General features: G+C 39.8%; 1 protein-coding gene across 12 annotated transcripts in view; it reads left to right on the forward strand.

The window, feature by feature from the left end:
- Nucleotides 1-21,026, forward strand: part of MAP7 (microtubule associated protein 7) — a 167,315-nt gene that overhangs the window by 39,132 nt on the left and 107,157 nt on the right. The window contains exon 1 of one of the 12 annotated variants that reach the window (XM_044248122.1): nt 1,457-1,475. The exons of the other annotated variants lie outside the window; for them this stretch is intronic. The gene's annotated coding sequence lies outside the window, so the exon portion shown is untranslated. Of the gene's footprint in view, nt 1-1,456; nt 1,476-21,026 lie in introns of those variants that run through there. 12 annotated transcript variants of the gene reach the window in all.

Consider the following 21,026-nt stretch of genomic DNA (forward strand, 5'->3'; position numbering starts at 1 on the left):
CTATTTCAACATGCAAAACAATAAAGAAAAATTTTATTTTATCAGGTCTGCCTTGGCTATTTTCCTTACTCAGTATAAAAGTAGCGTGTGATGATTTTTTAACACGTTTGCAAAATACAAGATATGTATTAAAAAGAGATGAAAAATCAGGGTGCCTGGCAGTCTCTCAGTCCCTCAGTTGTCCCTGTGGGGACAACTTCAGTTGGAAGAGCAGGTGACTCTTGATTTCAGGGTTGTGAGGGGTCATGAGTTTGAGCCTCATGTTGGGTGTACAGATTACCCCCCAAAAAAAAAAAAAGTTTAAAAAAGGCTAAAAATCACAATGATCATTCTGAGAAAAATCATTGACATTTGGATGTATTTTTTCCCCATGTATTTTATTTTTCCTGTTCTTCTTCTCAATGGTTTGGAAAGTAGATGTTCCACTTAAAAATCTATCAGTGGTCACACTACATAAGATCTTTTTTCCCCCAAATATTCTTAAGCTTAAGTCACTAGATAGTGCTGGAAATGTTTCTCTTCTAGTATATAAAAAATGAGCTTATGTTCTTCTTAAAACAATTTAGGGAAATGTTTAAGATCGGAGTATGTGGTTGCTTATAAATCACAGCAGATTTTGGAACACCTGCTTTTTAAGAATCTGTTAAAATCGAAGTTTACTTTTTGCCAATTCAGATCCCTCTGAGGCCAGCTAGAAGTGCTACTTTGGTGTATAACCAGGAGCACAACACTTTGCTACTTTAGCATTCCTATTCTTAAGGAAAGGTAACATCTTTAACATTACTGAAAAACCCAGAAAGAATTTAATTAGTTAGTTCCAAAGTGACTGGAGATCAGTGAAAGGACTTTTACTGAACTTGGGGGGGCAACTCTAGGCAACAGTGAGTCAGAACCTCCTTACATGTGCAAATGTACTTAAATGCTAGGATTAAAAATATGTTCCATAAAGAAGGAATGGAGAAAATTCCATTGAAGGAAACAATGTGGAGATTGTGAGCAATGGATTTCTTGGCCTAGTATGCCAATGAAAGCTGTGGAATTTGGAACTTTTATCAGAATAGTTTTTTAATAATAACTGCCAATAAAGTCCACATTCTTTCTTTTTTCTTAAGATTTTATTTATTTATTTGACAGAGAAAGACATAGTGAAAGAGGGATTACAAGCAGAGGGAGTCAGAGAGAGAGAAGCAGACTCCCCGTTGAGCAAGGAGTCCCATGTAGGACTCTGTTCCAGGACCCAAGGATAATGACCTGAGCTTAATGACTGAGCCACCCAGGTGCCCTAGAATCCACATTCTTAAACATTACTCATGGTATTTTGCAACATTAGCCATATTATATAGGTGTTAGGGGTTTAAGGTTGTTGTTTTTTTTTTCCCCTTCCCTGTAGGTCAGATTCATGACGTCCTTTCAGCTGTATCTCATGCACTTCCTTCTTGTAAGCTCTTGGCAAGATCCCTGTCAGAGTTCTTTGGGTAAGACACTGGCTTATAGTGGTCACTGTATGCTTCTGGACTTACAGTTTGGCTGTAGGCTACAATTAAACAACAACAACAACAACTGAGCCTGTCTTTGGAGGATTCTTTAATCTTTGAATGTTTTACCTTTTAAGCTTCAACCCAGTTTTAACCACTTGCTAGACTGTAGGCCCTGAAAACAGTTCCATAGGCGTGAATCTGTCCTTTTCTACCGCTGCCCTTTCTCTATAGAGCAAAACAAAATCAATAACCGCAAAGGTAGATATCTTGTGTTCAGTGCACAGAATGACCTCAAGGTTATCTTCCCTTTTCCTACTCATAACAAAGTAGGTCAAGTCTGTCGTACAGTTGTTTTTTTTCCCCCTGAGTAGAAGAGCCAAGTTCTTTTTTTTCCCCCAAACTGGAGGAACCTGTCAGTTTGGGGTGGCCTCTGCTGCCTTGACCTTGCTCTCCCTCCACTTTTTTTGTTGGTAAATTTGAATGGCAGCCTACTGATCGTGTCTCGGAATTTTTTGATAAAGGTTAGAGTGTATTTGCTAAATCAAGGAAACCCACAGCTGGTACTGAGTTCTTCTAAGAAGTGTATCTCAGGGATGCATCAGAGGTTGGCAGACTACATAGGACAGCCTGCAGGCCAGTCTGACTCTGGACTGTTTCTATACCAAGAGTTAAGAACAGTGATTGATTGATTGATTTTGCGGTAAAATATACATGACATAAAATTTGCAATGTTAACCATCAGCTGTACAGTTCAGTGGCACTGAGCACATTCACCGGTTTTTGTTTTTTTTTTAATATATCTTAAATAGTTATACAAACAAAACACAAAGAATATGTGACTCACTTCTGTGGCCTGAAAGCCTACATATTTCCGGCTTGGCCTTTTATAGAGAATGTTTTATGGAGAATGTTTTATAGAGAATGTTTGACCCCTGCTGCTTCAGTCTTTCTCTGTAGGGAAAGTGAACGTAAGGAAGATCAGGATCAAGGGAGTCCACTGTGCGGTTGGAGAGCCCTGACTTCACTTCCGGCTCTGCCATGATTGTTGGGGGATGGTGGGGGGCGATGAGGCAGGTCATATGACTCCGGGCCTTGCTTTTTCAAGCCCTGCAAAGCGATGATGATAACAGTTACAACCTTCTAGGCCGCTCTCCTAATTAAATGGAATACCTGAGAGGCACATGGTCAGTTAGAATACTCAAACAGTAAATGAGGGATCCTGTCCCTGACACGCCCAGAGGAGGCTCGTGGGCTCTTCCTCCCCGGAGGTGAAGGACTCTCCGAGCCTAAGAGCTGCTGGCCGTCTTGCTGCCAGCGGGAGGAAGGGCCAGTGTGAGGTCTAAGCCAGCTCAAAGAGGAGACCAGAACTTAAAAAAAAAAAAAAAGAAGAAGAAGAAGATAGTGAGAAATGGAACTACCACCCTATATCCTGGGATCAGACTGATGCCCTTCCATCCCATTCCGGGGCCTGCCTCTCACATAAATCCACCTTGGCTGAGTTTGCTCAAGCTCACAGTGCCGCGTGTTAGGTGTTCGTCTGCTGAGTCTGCCATTAACAAAACACCACAGACTGGGTGGCTTAAACAACAAATTTGTTTCCTCTCAGTTCTGGAGGCTATGCGTCCAAGATGCAGGGGGTCAACAGGGTTGATGTCTTCCAAAGCCTCTCTCCTTGACTTGTAGGCAAACCTGCTCTGACCTCACAGGGACTTCCCTCCGGGCCTTCATCTTAATCTCTTTATAGGAACACCTACCAGTCAGATTAGGGCCCACCCTCATGACCTCACTTTACCTTAATGACTTCTTTAGAGGCTCTGTCTCCAAATATGGTAATGTCCTAAGGTGCTGGGGTTAGGAACCTCAAATACAAATTTGCCTGGGGGGGGGGGGAGGGGCGGGGGGGCACACTTCAGCCCATAGCATGTTCCAGTTTTTATAGTATTCTCTGTGTATTAACTACTCTTGAAAATATAATGGTAAGGAGAATGGGAGTAACTTGTTTGGCTCATGAGGTAGTCAGAGCCCAAAAGGGCAGGGCTGGTCCCATACATCCAGGGAGGGTTGAAGTGGCTGTGGGGGATGGGGTGGGGCTAGATGGCCACTGCAACCGTCAGCCGAGGAGGCGTTCTTGTCTGCCAGCTTTTTAGCTGCTGCTACTCTCTAGAAGTATAAGCTGTTTTCAGAAGATAACTTTGGACTGTATCTTCATTGTAAGATTCCTGAGTAATTAGCAATATATTTTGAAGTGTTTTTTTTTTTTTAAATCCACAATCTGCTTTGTCATTTTTTTAGTGAATTTTGCTTAGAATTGCAAGTCCAGGAACACTCTCAGAAGGTCGTCTGTATTTCTGGGCCTCCAGTAGATAAAACATTTACCCCAGCCACAAGGGTAGCTTACCACACCCAGAAGTCTCTGGTACCTTCTAGTATAGCATCATCACCATGCAGTCAAGCTGGCATTTCATGTCCAAGAGGCTGAGGACTGAAGACTTCAGGCCAGGCCTCAAGGAAATACAGCTTCTCAACAGAACACTGGCATTCAAATTCTGCTAAATATTACTACGTCAGTTAACTACTGCCAGCCAATAGACCACTCCAAAACTTACAGCTTAGAACAGCAGTTTACTATTTCTAATGATTCTGTGGGTCGGCTTGGTAGTTCTGCTGCTGATTTTGCCTGGGCTCACTTGGTGGGCTACACTGAACTGGAGGGCCGTTTGCAGGGGGAGGTCCTTGATGGCCTCTCATTTGCCTACCAGTTCATGATGGCTGTCCACCGGGGCACCTGCGTTCCCCTGCATGTGGCCTCTCATCCTCTAGTAGGCTTGGCCTGTGCAGTGATCTCAGGGAAGCATCCCAGGCGAGCAGAAGCTGACGTTGCAGGGCCTCTTGTGGCCTCAGCTCGAAAGTCACACAAAGTCACTTCTGCCATATACAGAACATGGTCAAAGCATGTCACAAGGCCAGCTCAGATTCAGGAAGTAGGGAAAAAGCTACTCCCAGTGTGAGGAGCAGCAGGTCAGACTGCAAAGGAGCCTGGACACAGGCATGGCTCACCAGGGTCTGTTGTTACAACCAGCTGCCACAGCTGCTAATGTTCATTGACCCCCCCCCCCAGACATTTGTCTGTGATTTGTATCGAACATTGGTGGGAAAGTAGTTCAGGCTTGTATGCAAATGTATATTCTGTTTTTTCTCTGAATCTATTTGAGTGTGCTTATGGCTTATGTATATATGACATTTTAAAACATGTACTGAGTGGCAAGTTTGTATTTCCTATTTTGTACCTAGGAGGATGTAATTCAGAAATTTCCATCCTATGTCACTACAGCCAGTTTAGTGAGGTTTTTCAACTGGGCTGTGCAAATAAAGGGAAAGATTAATAGGCCGTTTGCCAGAAATTGCAAAATCTTAAAGTGATTAGAACATCAAAGAACATCAAAGGTAACATTTTAGTTGATTTCAAGCATCTCTTTTCTTTCTTTGGATGCATTTTCATTAACTCATATAATAAATGAGGTTCTTTGATCAAAGTAGGAGTCAAATTCTAGTGCAGTCATATATTCATATATAGTATGCACACATGTATTGTATATAAACAGCTCGGGATTTCAAAAAGTATATATGTACCTTATTTATAAAATATATTTATATAGGTGTATATATATATGTGTGTATATATAGTATATGTATATATATAGTATATTTATATATATGTGCTTATATGTATATAATCGCCTTTTAAGTACAACCACCCAAGCCAAGTCACCAGAAGCCTAACGGGATCCCTCTGCTCACAGGATTTTGCCTCTCCATCATCAGTTCATTTTTTCTTAACTGATGCCTGGACTCTATCTTTGTTCTCCTTTGAACCTCCAGCCATTCTCCTCCCATTTCTTCTGCACAAACAAGCATGCTGATGCTCAAATACTTGTGAGCACCCTGTGATGCACAGAGCCTTCTGGGTTTCATTTCATTCTGGAACCAATGTATGTACTACTTTAATCAAAATCAGTGGGGGAAGAAAGTACATAAATCCTGTAACGATTTCTCATTCCCATCTCCCCATCCCCAGAGCAGGCAGGCCCCGGTGTTCCCAGGTGCATCTGTTCCTCATGTACAGACCCTCTACATTCTCTCTATCCTGCCACCATGCTTAGGATGAACTTCCCAGTTTTAGGGTATTCCTCTAAAAGGCAGGTGGATTTAGTTTTAGGGTATCAGAATTTAAATGTATATTTTTTTTCTTTGTAATAGAGTTCTTAAGAGGGATTCCCTAAAACTGCTGGGTCTGCAAGACTCCTAAATCTGTGAAACCATACATCCTTATGTCCATTTTTTTTCCTTTGAGAAAATCTATAGCTTGTGCAGATTCTGAAAAGGACACATGACCTAAGAAAAGGATAAAATCCCTCACCCTATGGGATCTTGGTGAATAAAGCAAAGGATGAAAAGATTTAGGAGGAAAAAAATGATAACCTATTTTCACTATATTATCTACTAGATTCCCCCCACTGCTAGTACAGGGTGCAAGGGTAGTATGGAGACTGAGAAGGGAAGGAGTTTTGTAAGGAAGAAAAAAAACCAGTGGTACCAGTAGAGAGTGAATCAAGCCAACCAATGCCCAAGAGAAGGGAACATTTGCACATTTTGTGTGCCAGAATTTAGGCCACAGACTCTAATTTTTCATTTAATCATCTCCAGCATTTAGCATTTGATGGGACCCTTCTCTGGCAGAGAAAGAGACTGAGATTTGAATTTTGGCTCGTCACTTATCTGTGTGACATGTGCCATGCGCTATAACTTCTGAAACCCAGTTTTCTTGATCTAGCATGAGGTTAAAAGAACTTACTAAATTTACATGAAGGTGGGGAATATTCCTGGAAATTTTAGGTACTCAGTAAATGGTAGCTATTACCGTATTTTGGAGAGGTCAAGGTTGACATTGGGGGTTGGTTGCAAGACCAGAAAGGGCCTGGCCCCAGGATAGGTTTCCAGGGGTACTTAGAAGAAGTTTGCCAGTGGCTCTATAACCCCTTCCTTCCAGAAAACAGGCCCTCCCTTCTTACTCGTAGGTTCTGACAGCCATCGCTGTTAATGTGGAATTAGGGCAAGGTCTGTCCTACAGAAAGGGAGAGGCTGTGTTCCTGGTGGCGCAGGTTGAAACTCTGGCCCATGAAAATTTTGCTTCGTGCCTGCTCTGAAGGTAGTACTCAGCTTTAGGTTATAGGCTAGGTTGTGGGTCACTGGGCTTTTGTGGGTCAGCCTGGGAGCTGTGTTAACATATATAATGTTGTTTCTGTCGGGAAGCTATTTTCTACATTCCAGTGAGATGCCCTATTCATATGTTGGAGATTAGACTAGAAAATTGGTAAGGAAGGTCTTAGGGAATCATTCTCAGGCCAAAAAGAGAGAGAGAGAGAGAGGCAGACAGACAAACTCCGAGAAACAAGAAACAAGACATTGACAAATACTTACACTTTTTCCCATTGTTTATTGAGTGTTAACTTCATGTAATTTGGTCATCACACCTGTCCCACCCGTTTATTAATTGCTTGACATGATGGGATGAGATATGCATGACAGGATACTTACTGTTTTTCCTTTTGAGACAACCCAGCCTCTCTTTTGACCAGAGTGATCAAAGCTACTGCCATGAATGGGCTTAACAGTGTTGCACCTGCCAATGCCTGAATCACGAAATCCATTACAGACATCTTTTCTTCCTTTGAGGGAAAAAAGACAGCTTTTTCTTGAGCCATTAATTTCCTTTTGGCCTCACTTCTGGGGTAGAGAGAGATGGATCCAGTAGGTTTATGTGACAAAAGAAGTGTATCCATCAACAATACATGATTTGGGGACGTAAGTTATGCCTGATAGTTTGCAGCAGAAGAAACATTTCAACAGGGCACCTGGGTGGCTCAGTTGTTAAGCATCTGCCTTCGGCTCAGGTCATGATTCCAGCGTCCTGGGATCGAGTCCCGCATTGGGCTCCCTGCTCAGTGGGAAGCCTGCTTCTCACTCTCTCACTCTTCCTGCTTGTGTTCCCTCTCTCATTCTCTCTTTCTCTCAAATAGAAAAATTAAATATTAAAAAAAGAAGAAACATTAAAAGTTATAACTGGAGTATTTTAGTTATTCTTCTGAATGCAACATTCCTTACAAATTCAGCCTTCCATGAGCCAACACTTTTCAGACTACTTTTATTTTGAGAGGACTTCTAGAAAAATACTTCAGCTTTCTTAGCAATCTTTTCTTTATCTAGTATTTAACTCCTCTTTGCTTCGATCTGAATAAATAAAATTCAAGGGAAAAATTCAAGACTTGCATCCTTAAGGACTATCATAGTGTAAACTTGAGAAAGTCGTTTTCTTATAGATTTTGTAGATATCTGTAGATTATATCCAAATGCCTATCATTCTTCACACTGTTAACATGTGGATCTATAATAATCCCAGTAGAAAGGTTGATATACCATACATATCAGGAATATATTTTTTAAAAGTAAACATACACATCTGTGTTTGTATTTCTGTGTATAATTTATATCTATGTACATAAGTGTATGTGTTTGTGTCTCACATAAACCTCTCACTGGTGGGTCATGAAAATAAGCTCATGTATTTAAACCTAGGATCTGGAGGATGGGAGCTCCAGAATGGTCTCAGGTGGGCTATGACCACATTGGAACAGTCCCCATACAATTGTTAAGGTATGCGTTTTCCGGGAGGATTCAGAGCTCATGCATTCTTTGTGGAGAAAGTTTGGACACGGTTTACAAGCCACTTTTCTGGAGTAGGTTAAGGAGTGGACCTAAATAGTATCTTTCTTCCTCTCCTTGGAAGAATCTTGAATTCTCTAAATGTTCAAATTTATAGGGTCTTAGAGATTAAGAGAGGGTGGCAGGATCTGGGTATGTGCAGAGGATGAGTAACAATGATAACGAGTCCATGGAATTTTGAGGGCCAAATAGAGCTTTTGCTAGGCCGGTGGCTTTGATTTTTAATCAAGTTGGTGCTGTAGTACATGAGGGTTCACTGATGATCTTAGCTTTATAAAGTGAGCTGTCATGGTTTATCTCATTTCTCTTTGCTGAGGGGTGTGTGTGTGTGTGTGTGTGTGTGTGTGTGTTGATCTTGCATCATGGTTTCTATGCGCACTAGAGCAATCCTGATCTGGAGGTTGAGCTCCATATTACTAAATCCAGCAGCTGTTAAGGGAATGTTCTGTCCACAGCTTTGGCAGCATGAAGTGGTCAGTCATCCCAAATTTTGTTTCATGGGCCCCCTGTTAAGGATGGAGCCATCCTGCCTCTCAACCACTTTTTCTCTAGTTTGTCTCCTGTCAGTATAACTTGTATCTCATGTAAACATGACTTAGTAATGAGGGGACCCTATGGATGGGCCTTCATGGGCCTTCATGCCCATGAAAACTACCAGAGAGAAGAGAGTAACTCTTTAAGTTTTGGTGGTTTTTGGTCTTTTCTTTTTTTTTAATTGCAGTAAAATACATAAAGCCTAATGTTTTCCATTTTTACTGTTTTGAGTGTATCGTTCATGGGCATGAAGTACAGTCACATTGTTGCGCAACCATAGCCTTTTTTAACAAGGGGTTTTTCTGTGCAGATATCTCCACTGTGCTTAGTCAGAAATTTCTCCCCAGAAAACCACATCTCTTACCCTGAAGACAATATAAGTAAACTGTGTCTGTGAAAATAACTGAGCATATCAGTTCACTTTTTATAATTAAAAAAGACTCAGTTTTACAACTGCCACCAAATCTGTTACTAAATCTGTCGGGATTCTAATTTAGCTTCTGCATATCACACCCTGTAAAGGCAGCCTTTCTTGTGTTAAATCCTCATGTTTCCCTTTTCTGTTTCCTAAGTAACAAACTATTTCGAGGTAGGCTGCAAGACCGAAGGCACCCATTTCAGTGCGCTTGGTTCTGCCAGTTCGGCCCAGTGGATGTTGAGTACCTTCTGTGCTAAGATACGCTGCCTTCGCTTACCTTCAACCTGGTGGACCTCAGTCTCTAAAAAAGAGAAGTTTTCTATCTGACAGATAAAATAGAGGGCAGCCAGGTTCGCTGCTTGGCAGGGAGCCTGCTTCTCTTTCTCCCTCTGCCCCTTCCCCCGTCCCCACCCCAACTTGTGTGTGTGCTCTCTCTCTCTTGTTCTGCTGTCCCTCTCAAATAAATAAATAAAATCTTTAGAGTTTTTAATGCCCTCTGGTTTTTTAAAAGATTTTAATTAGTTATAACCTGAGAGATAGGTATGTTATACCATCCCCATTTTATAAACAAGGAATCTGAAGATCAGAAATTAAATAATAACCTTAGGATTGTAGGGCTGGGATTCAACTTATGTTGCCTTTCTATAGAATGCCATAGAATGCTAGGTGGAGTCCAGTGCCATTCTTACACTTATAGGGACATAAAACCAGGGTTTTATGCACACTTCTGTAGCAAAGCACTGACCTCATGTCTTAGAGTTTTGAAAAATAATCCAATCACAATGAGAAAGATATGATACTCTCAGTATTCGTTTTGAATATGTTTCAGAGAAATAACTGCAAAACTGTGAGATAATTATTGCAGAATTGTGGCTTTTAAGGATGAAGGTTTTACTGAGCAAAAAATCTTAGTCCCCTTATTCAAATGTTTATTTTTAAAAGTTAAAGATAGAGCTTGCATTCAGAATGCTTCTTTGCACTGTGAAGAATAATAGTCTTCAGCTTTGCATGATTTTATTCAAAAGATCTTTTTCCAATCTCTCACAGAATTTTTGGTTCTAGGACATAAGGTGCATGAATTTTACATAACAAAATTATGTAAATGTATATACACTACTTTCTGTCCAGTGGCACTTCTTCCTTCTAAGCAAGCAGACGGGAAGTAGTTTATCTGATAGAGCTCTAACTGGTTTTGGTGTAAGCCACTCCCTTTACTCCTATGCGAGAATATTGAATGAAAACATCATTTGACATTTCTTATTCATCTCTTTGGTTTTCAGGAAAATTTTTTAGGTTCTTCTAGCAAGATTAAGAAGCATACTTTTTTAAATTACTTTTGCTGTATTTTATACTTAATGTATGGAGATAAGTATGTTATACTTATTGTATGGAGATCATGCCCTTTATCCTATAATTTTGAAATGAGCTAAATCTGTTTTTCATCTTCTATCTTTTCAACCCTACTGAATACAGATGAGTAATCTGAAAGAATCCTCCATTTTTCTAATGAAAAAAACTCAGAGAACTGTAAATACCTTTCTCCAAATTCCCCAGACCTAGTAGAGCAAGGATGATATTTATATGTCCTTTAAAATCCTGTGTATGAATTTGCAAAAAACCATGCTTATTTGACAAAAAGTTTTCCTTTTTTCTTCATTCATCAAAAGATTTGGATGTGTATGTTTCCAGGAGTTAAGTGAGATGAAAATAAGTTTTAAATTCAAGAATGCTTAGTGTAGTCTAGGTTAAATACACTAGGTATAACTCCTGACCTAGAACTACTTACTGTGTTTCATATTACTGGATCCAAAAACTGAATGAAATGATTGCACATGTGTTGTATTTACAATCTCTAGTTTATAAATTCCATGCTGTCTTGCATTGGAGCTACTTGTTTATATGTGCTAGCCATCTCCTATTGGAATGTAAGCTTATAGGTAGAGGAACAGGATAGGAAAGCTGCCTTACGCCCCTGCCTCCCCACCACCCCGCGCCGCCCCAATTTCCCTAGCAACTTTGTTGTCTATTGAGAATATAGATCATTAACAATGTAGAAGCTCCCAGTAGTGATTATTGTGTGGAATGAATACATTTGTAGCATGATTATTCAGCTCTTTCCCATTAAAGCCATTCTTTCAGATCAGAATGTGAAACCAAACAGAGCCAGCCAATCAGGACTGTTATTTTAATGTATTTGCTTTTTGGGTTTTCTTTTTTATTCCCATATTTAAATCTAGGATTTCCATTCACTATAACCCACTAAAAGGATTCAGTTTCATATTATAAACATGACTTTGGAAAGTAAATAGAATGATACTGAAGCTCTACTTTTATTCTTCAGCTTTATTCTTGCTTTATTGGCGATGCTGACCTTACACAAGGATACAGTGTCCTCGCCAGCTTGTTTTCCATGATCCGTGCTATTGTATAATGGCTGGCCATGGTCTGAAGTAGTTGTCGTGATAAACTTGGCCATGTCATTTAATAGACTGGGCTCGGGCACTACAGGGTGTGAAATCTAGGTCAGTACTCATAAGCAGCCTTGTCCTAGGAACAAGAGACTTGGTGGTTGTTCTATGTCTTGCCCACATGGCTCATCTTTGCATTTGAAATCACTGGCATAATTCGGGTCAGGGATTAATGTGAACTCTGCCATTTTAAGTTGAACTCTAAAATGATCATTTTTTTTGTTGTTGTTCAGTTTAACACAAAGTACGATGAATAAAATCTATTTAAGTTTTAGACTTGCACTATAATTTCTAAGCCTTTTCATTAAAAAAAAAATACTACCTGTTAAAAACGTGTTCCATAGTCTATGAGAATTTATACAGGTGATACCTCTCCCTTAAGCAACATCATTATCAGTGGCAAAGATGACCTAGGAGGGTAGAGGTGGATTCTAGGACTTAGGAGAGAATGAAGATAAAACACATGACAAGGTCCTAACTACAGTAATGCCAGAAGTCTTTGCAGCATAAAATGTGCATCAGAAAGAGGAGTGTTTTTGGGGAGAAGGGAGGAGGGATGCTTAGAGATAAGGTGAACACTCCAGAGGGCTAGAGAATGAGAGTCTGCAAGCACAGGCCCATCAGGCAGAGCTACAGTGAGAGAAAATGGGACCCCAGGCCCTTCAAAGCAGTGATAATAGGAACATGCCCATAGCACCACCATCAGCTCACCTTCCAAGCAGCAGGGATCTGGGGAGAGTGAGGCACATACATGGTTTCTGCTTCCCACTTACTCTTTAAAGGACTACATTCAGACTCACAAAGAGCATGTTGTCTGCTGATGCCTGCAACCATCTATGCGAGGGAGGTACTTTTTTCTTAGCTAATTAGAAAAGTAAAACACAAATATCCCAAAGGCACAATCCACACCAGGCTCAATAACACTGACTTGTTATCAACTCAGTAATCCAAAGTGGAAGGAGAAGCCCTCATCCAATCCTTCGGTGGTCAGATGTTAGGGACATAGAAAGGAGAGTGCCAAAAGCCTGAAATTAGGATGATGAGGTATAAGAGTGTGAGAATCCTATAAAGGGTCTTGCATTTTTCTTGGAATTGCCTGTGATTGCCTTTTAGAATATTCAGAGGTAGTGTTTAATTAATTGAGGTCCTACTGTATCTTAATGATATCATTTAACATATTTGTATCATTAAAAGCTATAAACATAGGGGTGCCTGAGTGGCTAAGTGGGTTAAGCCTCTACCTTCGGCTGAGGTCATGATCTCAGGGTCCTGGGATCCAGCCCTGCATTGGGCTTTCTGCTTAGCCAGGAGCCTGCTTCTACCCTCTCTCTGCCTGCCTCTCTGCCTACTCATGATCTCTGTCAAATAAATCAATAAAATCTTAAAAAAAAAAAAAAAAGGCTGTAAGCATAATCAGAGTAGCTTTTCCCTGGGTCTTTCATTTCCCATACAGTGTGTTACTAGAAGTTTATCTTGCTATGTCAGAAAATCTGCTTGAGGGTGTTTACGTGGAATGTTCTTGAATCTTGGTAGTTATTTCCTATTCTTAGCTATTCAGGTTGTTTGTGCCACTTCCGTTTTTGGAAGCAGAACCTAATAACTATGAGATTAATATTACGGTGTGTGATGGTTAAAGACTTAATGGCTAGTGTCCTTTACTGTCTGTGACTTTGCATTTAGATAGAGGAGAATTTTTTTTTTTTTTTTTAATTCCTCACTAGCTCACAAAGTCTTTCTTGGGCCAGCTTATGAGAACAATCCTGTATGGAAGTGGAACAGTATGCCCTTGTTGCCTGTCTCCAGTTCGCAAGTGTCTTGTGGGTCTCTGCAGAAGAACTGATGCTTCCTCAAGTCTGGTGTGCTTGCTGTTCTCATACTTCCAATGGGCTGTGTTGTTGCCTTGGCAACTCTGACTAGATTTTCACAACTATAATATAGAAAATAGATTTACGTCTTCAGATGAGAAGCTTTCAGTTTCCCTAGCTTTCAGTTAAGAGCACACCATTTTAGTTGAGGGTAGCATTTCTGTAACTTTAAATGCTGTTAATCTGAAATCAATGTGAAATTCCTGAGATTTCATGTATGAGTCAGTATTACCGTATGTTATAATCACAGACAGCTTCTGTATCTTAGTACACGTAGCTCTTTTATTTTTATATTTTTTAAAATATCTTATTTATTCATTTGACAGAGAGAGATCACAAGTAGGCAGAGAAGCAGGCAGAGAGAGAGGAGGAAGCAGGCTCCCTGCTGAGCAGAGAGACCGATGCAGGACTCGATCCCAGGACCCTGAGATCATGACTTGAGCTGAAGGCAGAGGCTTTAACCCACTGGGCCACCCAGGTGCCCCTACATAGCTCTTTTTTAAAAAAATGCTTTAAATTCATCAGTATATTCGGATTCGATGTTTTAAATTTTTCATGCATCTGCAGATGATTCTTCCTTTCCTGTGCCCTCCGTACCATTTGCTTATTCTTTTCCTCATAATCTTCAAACCATAGGATGCTCAAAAAGTTCCTCCAGGTTGCCTTCACCACACCTGGCCTGCCTTTGTATTCCCTGGGTGCTGGTAGTTTCTAAGTTGACAACCCTAAAGCATTTAACATTCATCCCTGGTAGAAAGACAAAATGGTATAGGGATCTGCCTGCATGCAGGACGGACCATCAAGCATCAGGGTCCTCTGGAAGGGTAAGAAATCTGACTTTACAGAGCACTGGGATGACACAGGAGTTCTCCAGCACATACTGTTGCCAAATAAAATGAAGAGCATGAAGAGGTAAAATGAGGTTATAGGCTTCAGCCAGAATGGAAAGGAAAGGGATGGAATCATTAGTGTTGGGGATAAAAGAGCAGATGTTAATTAGGTATTTTCTGGTTAACAGCAACCTTACAAAAAAATGAACCTTTCTCTACTTGAAGATTTAGAAAATTTTTCAGGACATAAATGAATTTACACAATTTTTTACCTCTCAGTACACCAGGGATTGATGATCCCCATTCCCCAACGTGGGAGGATACATTCTGAAATGTCATGAAAAGATAGTCTACCCTTGAAAGGTAGAGAAATGGCCATCATTGGGAACTTCTTCTGATATTGATCAGAGAGATTAGCACCTACTGGAGATATGTTCTTATAAAAATAAAAATTCTGAAAAAAATTACAGTAAGAGAGGAGTGATGAGGGTAAGCACATTTTCGGGTTGGGGGGGGCTACAGGTCATGCCTAAAATTTAAAAATCCCTAACTCTATAATGCATGTGTTTTCATTCATAGCATATGAATCCTTAATTAAGACAGGCCTAGCATGACCCACAGCAAGAATCAACAAATATTTGTGGTTTACCTAGAAGGGACACTATTATTTTCTGTTTTAATAACAAGTAACATTTCAAGTTATTGATAATCTTTTCTTCGAACACATCTTATCCATGAAATAAATGTAGAATCATTATTTGCTTCTGCTACATTTGATGAGACAAAAAAAGAGAAAAAAAATCTAAAATACTGCCAAAATGGTGTCACCACCATCTTCAAATTTGAAAAAGTAACTAAAAATGTGAGAAGTTAATACTCAGCATATGGTTTTCGTCAAAAATGGAAAAGCTTGTATAGGAATATTATCTAGCAGCTACTGAAAACTTTAAAAAGGGATTTGAAAATGAAATTCAGTTATAGAAACTTGCCTTTTGTGAAATATGTTATAATTATCTCAATATGAACATAATGTGAAAGTAAATAAAGTATAAGCTGCCCTTTTCCCATAAGGCTTGTCTTTTTTGGGGGAGGCCTGTTCCCAGGATAAGTATGCCTCTTAACCGGACTTCTCAGCAGTCCACGTTAGCCTGTGAAGTGAGGGCCCATGTTGGTTGGTAGTCCAACTTAAAACATCTTTTCTGCTATCACTGACAGCTGGAACACACAGAAAATTATTAATGAAAATAGTCTCCGGGCATCTCTTACTCATTACTGCCTAAATATTATAAATCTACATTTTTCTGATAAGAAAAGAAATAAATATTGGGAGACCCTTTTGCAGAGAAGGGTCGAAATTGTTTTTAAATCATCTGTAATCTACCATTTGCACATAGCTACATTCACATTCTGATAAATATTACTCTAGCCTTTATAAACTATGTGTGTATGTGCACACACGCATGCATGTAAACTTGTATCATTGGGTATGTGGTTTTACAACCCGTTTTCTTTCCACAGAGTGTTAGAAACATTCTTCTAGAGCAGTTATGATATCCTCTTGTGTGGAATTTCTGTCAACTTTATGGGCAAATAAATGATGGCTTATTGTTCTGATTTGCATTTGTTTGATTACTGATGATATTACATATTTCTTACCTGCTTGTTAGCATTTTTTTTCCTGTGAATTACGTGTTTATTGTGGCATTTTCTATTGGGATGTTTATCTTCTTTTTATAAACAAAGGATACCTATGTTATTCTGGTTACTTATTATAAATATTTTCTCATTTTAGCATTTTCAGTTTAATATTGTTAGGGATTTTTATTGTTCATTTAAATCTTCGTCTTTTCGAGAAGGCTGATTTCAGAGGTCTGTTCAGAGAGCTGATTTGGGAGTGTCAGTAGGCAGTTCAGAAACACACGTGTAAGGCATCCACCGTGCACTCCACTGTGAAGACCTGGTGAGTCCCCAGGCCTGAGCCCCGGCTGGGGGGGGCCCGCGGGGACAGGGCACGGGGCGGGGCAAACAGCAGGATTAAGCCAGCTCAGATGCGTTCAGCCTGCTGCATCTAACTAGGTCAGTCTGCAACGGCCCTGACAGTCTGCGGGGCTATTTTTACCAGAGTTTCTTCTGCCTACGAGAAATTAGAATTGAGAAAAGCTACAGATGATGATTGCCATATGGTTGCTATTAGTGAAATTATGTACAGAGGATTTAATTTGAAAAAAGCAAAGTCTTAAGTACGCTCAAATTCTTCAGAGACCTAAAGGGCTGTCAGGGAGACTTCCAGCTATCAAACCCGCGGGGCTTCAGCTCCAGGAAGACAGCTTCGTTGTTGTGGTGCCCTCCGTCCTGTTCTTGTCACTGCCAAGGAGGGAATCTCTTTTCTGGCGTTCATGATTTTGTCTGTCTCCCAACATAGTACTTTATGAAGGATTTGAATGTAATTTTTACCCTTTTCTCCCCACCACCCAACACATTTTTTTTCTTTCCCAAAGAAACATGTAGCCTTTTGCATACTTTGGGGCATTTCCCGTTGACCAGTGAACTGAGCAGATAGATGCCCCAGTTTCTCCTACATCCAGAAAGCAGACAGTTTTCATTTGCGATCAGTTGTCCTTGTTCTTAGAATGGCTTCCACAGAGCAGTGAGCAGGCTGTGACGGTTTATCACTCTAATTGGTCCATTAGATGTACTTGATGTTTCACAAGGTTCTAGGGAGAGGAAAAAACGTTCACCCACAACGGACTTGTGGAGCCTACTAATGGAGTTTAATATCTATTTTTGCCATCTGTAAAAATGCATTATGGATTCACATTTTAAGAATTAAAAAAAACTGTAGTGGAATTGATCATTAAGTCATCAAATTTAGTTACCTTCTATTAAGGCAGTCAGGTGACCTCTGAATTTGATTTCCCCTACATTTCCGATCAGTGCGCTTATCCCAGTACATTTGACCAACACAGAGAATTTACTGCTACATTATTTTCATTTTATGAGAAATATTATGTTGAAACAATGTCATTTGTCTTTTAAAGAGAATTCTGCAGTCTTATAACTTATAAACATACCATAATGACATTTGTAAAGTATGTCCCAGATTAATAAATACTGCCCCCCCCCAAAAAAAAAGTCCTTTGTCTGGTAGGTTTCGGAGACCATTACTCCCAAACTTTACTTGCTTACTTTACTACAGAGTTCCTCAAAACATTTGCTGTAATTCCATGTGTTATAATTCCTCAGGAGACACAATTCCTACCATTTTCTAAATGTTTTTACTGTCTGAATCCCACTTTTGGGGGAGCATCGCTCAGAGCCCTCTCTTGCTAAACCCTGGGCCATGGAGTAAGCTTTTAAATAAGCAGTTAAGATTATCATTATGAGGGGCACCTGGGTGGCTCAATGGGTTAAAGCATCTGCCTTCAGCTCAGGTCATGATCTCAGGGTCCTGGGATCAAGCCCCACATCAGGCTCTCTGCTCAGCAGGGAGCCTGCTTCCCCCTCTCTCTCTCTGTCTGCCTCTCTGCCTACTTGTGCTCTCCGTCTGTCAGATAAATAAATAAAATCTTAAAAAAAAATTATCATTATGACTCATAGTTTAAGAAGCATTTAATGTGGTTAAGTTTCTTTATTTCTCGGTATTTATAGGTATAGAAATATCTCTTCAAGTGCACAAAACATGTTTCTTTGTGCAAGATATTGATAAAGCAGAGGGATTTAATCAAAGATTTGATAATTTAGGTAAGAAAGCATTCAATAAATAAACTTAGAGGATACTGGAAAGACCCTTTTGGGGAAGAGAAGGAAATGGGGAGAGAGAAATGAGGTTCTTGTCTTCAGGTACAAATGGCTCAGACCACACTAACATCAGGTAAGCCATGCTAGGGCCCAACTAAAGAAGCTTTTACTCTATTCAAAATCATGGTATTTCACTCTTTAATCAGGTAATATTTAGAAAGTTTTTATTTTACTTGTGGGGGAAAAGTGTGAACCTATTTCTTTTTGTTTTTGTGTTTAACGGCAGTGCCAGTTTTTTATTATGGTTTGAGCTACCAAATAACGAGGTTTGCCCTGGTCCAGGGAGAGAAATGCTGAGCCATTAGGGATGGCTCTTTCAAAGTGTAGATTGACCTGAGAATGAGAATCTGAAGTCAACTGATCACTTTTGTAGGGAGATTGCTCCCTAAAATTGCTGGAGAAGACAGATTCCTTTTCTACTTGCCACACAGGGCCAACCACTTTCACTCTCAAATTGTTCTTGCTCAGTTTTCATATTGACTTGTGGCCATTTGTATTATTTTACTGAATATATAATATAATATAATATAATATAATGTGACATGCAATGTCACATTAATTTTGACAACTCTCTATATTATAATATGTTCTCAAGTGTGGCCATCGTCTGTCACCATACAATGCTATAGCAATACTTTGACTATCTTCCCTCCAAGGTACCTTTCAGCCCTGTGACTTATTCATTCTCTCACTGGATCACTGTGCTTCCCACTCCCCTTCACCCATCTTGCCCAGCCCCCAGCCCTCCCTTCACCCCAGCAATAACCAGTTTGTTCTCTATTTATGGGTGTATTTTGGAGTTTTGGTTTGTTTTGTTTTTTAAATTCCACATATAAGTGAAATCATGTGCTATTTGTCTATGGCTTATCTCACTTAGCATAATACCTTTGAGGTCCCTCTGTGTTGTCACAAATGGCAAGCTCTCATTCTTTCTATGGCTGAATAATATTCTATTGTACGTATATACCACATCTTCTCTATCCATTCATCTGTCAGTGGACACTTAGGTTGCTTCTATATCTTGGCTATTATAAGTAATGTTGCAATAAACAGGGGTGCATATATCTTTTCAAATTAGTGTTTTTGTTTTTTTCGAGTAAATAGTAGTGGAATGTGGGGACCATACAGTACTACTGTTAAGGAAACCATCAACAAAACAAAAAGCAACCTACTGAATGGAGGAAGGTATTTGTGAATAATATGTCCAATAAGGGATTAATATAAAAAATACAGAACTTCTACAACTCAACACCAAAAAACAAATAATCTAATTAAGAAATAGTAGAAGACCTGAATAGACCTTTTTTCAAAGACCTGTAAATGTCCAACAGACACATGAAAAGCTGCTCAGTATCAGTAATCATCAAGTAAAAGTTAAAAAGTCAAAAGTTATTTTATTAAATTTCAATCATGTATAGGGATTCAGTGGCCTTGGTTTAATTATTTTTCCATGTAAGTGTCTAACCTTCAGAAAAGCTGAAGAGTTACAAGAGATTACAAAGAACTCCCATGGGCCCTTCACCCAGATTCCCTGAATCTTAACATTTGGGGAGATTTAATTTTAATTCTTTCCCTCCCAAGAAACAAGCACAGTCTTTTATATAACTATAGCACATTTGTCAAAATTAAGAAATTATCACTTACACCATACTGTTGTCTAATCTATAGACCTTACTCAGCTTACGCCATTCGGCCCAGAGATGTCCTTTATAGCAAAAGACATTCCAAGATCATGCACTGTATTTAGTTGTCGTTTCCCTTTACTCTGTAATACTTCCTTGGAGCCCTTCTTTGTAGTTCATAGTGTTGATGTGGCTGAAGCATTTAGTTACTTTGAAGGATCCCCTTCAATCTGGGTTTACCTGACAGGTTTCCTCATGATTAGATTGAGGTTCTATATGTCTGACAGGAATGCCATAGAAGCGATATTTTGTCCTCAGTGTATCATGTCAGAAGGTACATGTTGGTTTGTCCCAGTCCTAGGGATATTATCCTCTGACACTCTGTGAAGGTGGTACCTTCCAGGTTTCTCCACTGTTGCGTTACTGATTTTTGTTATGTAATTAAGTATCTTATGGGACTGTGTAAATATTCTGTTCTTCCTCTTATATTTACCCATTAGTTTCTGTATCAATAATTCTCATCATTTAATATGTTAGTTGCCAAATGATGATTTTCTAATTCATTGTACCCTCTACATTTCTTAGCTGACTTTCTGTGGTAAGGGGGAGCTTTCCTTTCTCTCACTTGTTTATATCCCTGTGGACTCTGTAATATTTAATTTATTCTATGGATTATAATGCTTTTCACTAATTACTTATTTTGATGGTCAAATTGTCCCAGATTTAGTCAGTGGGATCCTGTTTAAGTTGACACTTGTATCCTTTTTTTTTCCCTTTATTCATTCATTTTGAGAGAATAGGGGGAGGGGCAGAGAGAGAGAATCTCAAGCAGACTCCCTGCTGTGGGTGGAGCTCTACATGGGGCTCAATCTCATGAACCTGAGGTCATGATCTGAGCCAACTCAAGAGTTGGACACTTAACTGACTGAGCCACCCAGATGCCCCAAAGCTTGTGTCCTTTTGATGTGTCTCCTTCATTGCTAGAGCACATCCTCACTTTCTGGAACAAGTTGTTCCAAACTCATCTTGCACTTTCTTTGACCCAGTCTTGGAGACAGCCATTTCTTCAAGGAACTCCAGTTCCTTTCAGTGGAGAAATGACGTTTTGAATCTGAATTTATGTATAGTTGTGTTCATCACTATCACTGCCACAGGCAGAGCTAAGGACTAGGTATGTGAAACAGGTGCGCACACACACCCTTCTAAATCTTGTATATACATACTCAGTGGCCT

This window comes from Neovison vison, chromosome 1, assembly GCF_020171115.1.
Source record: "Neovison vison isolate M4711 chromosome 1, ASM_NN_V1, whole genome shotgun sequence".
Lineage (NCBI taxonomy): Eukaryota > Metazoa > Chordata > Mammalia > Carnivora > Mustelidae > Neogale > Neogale vison.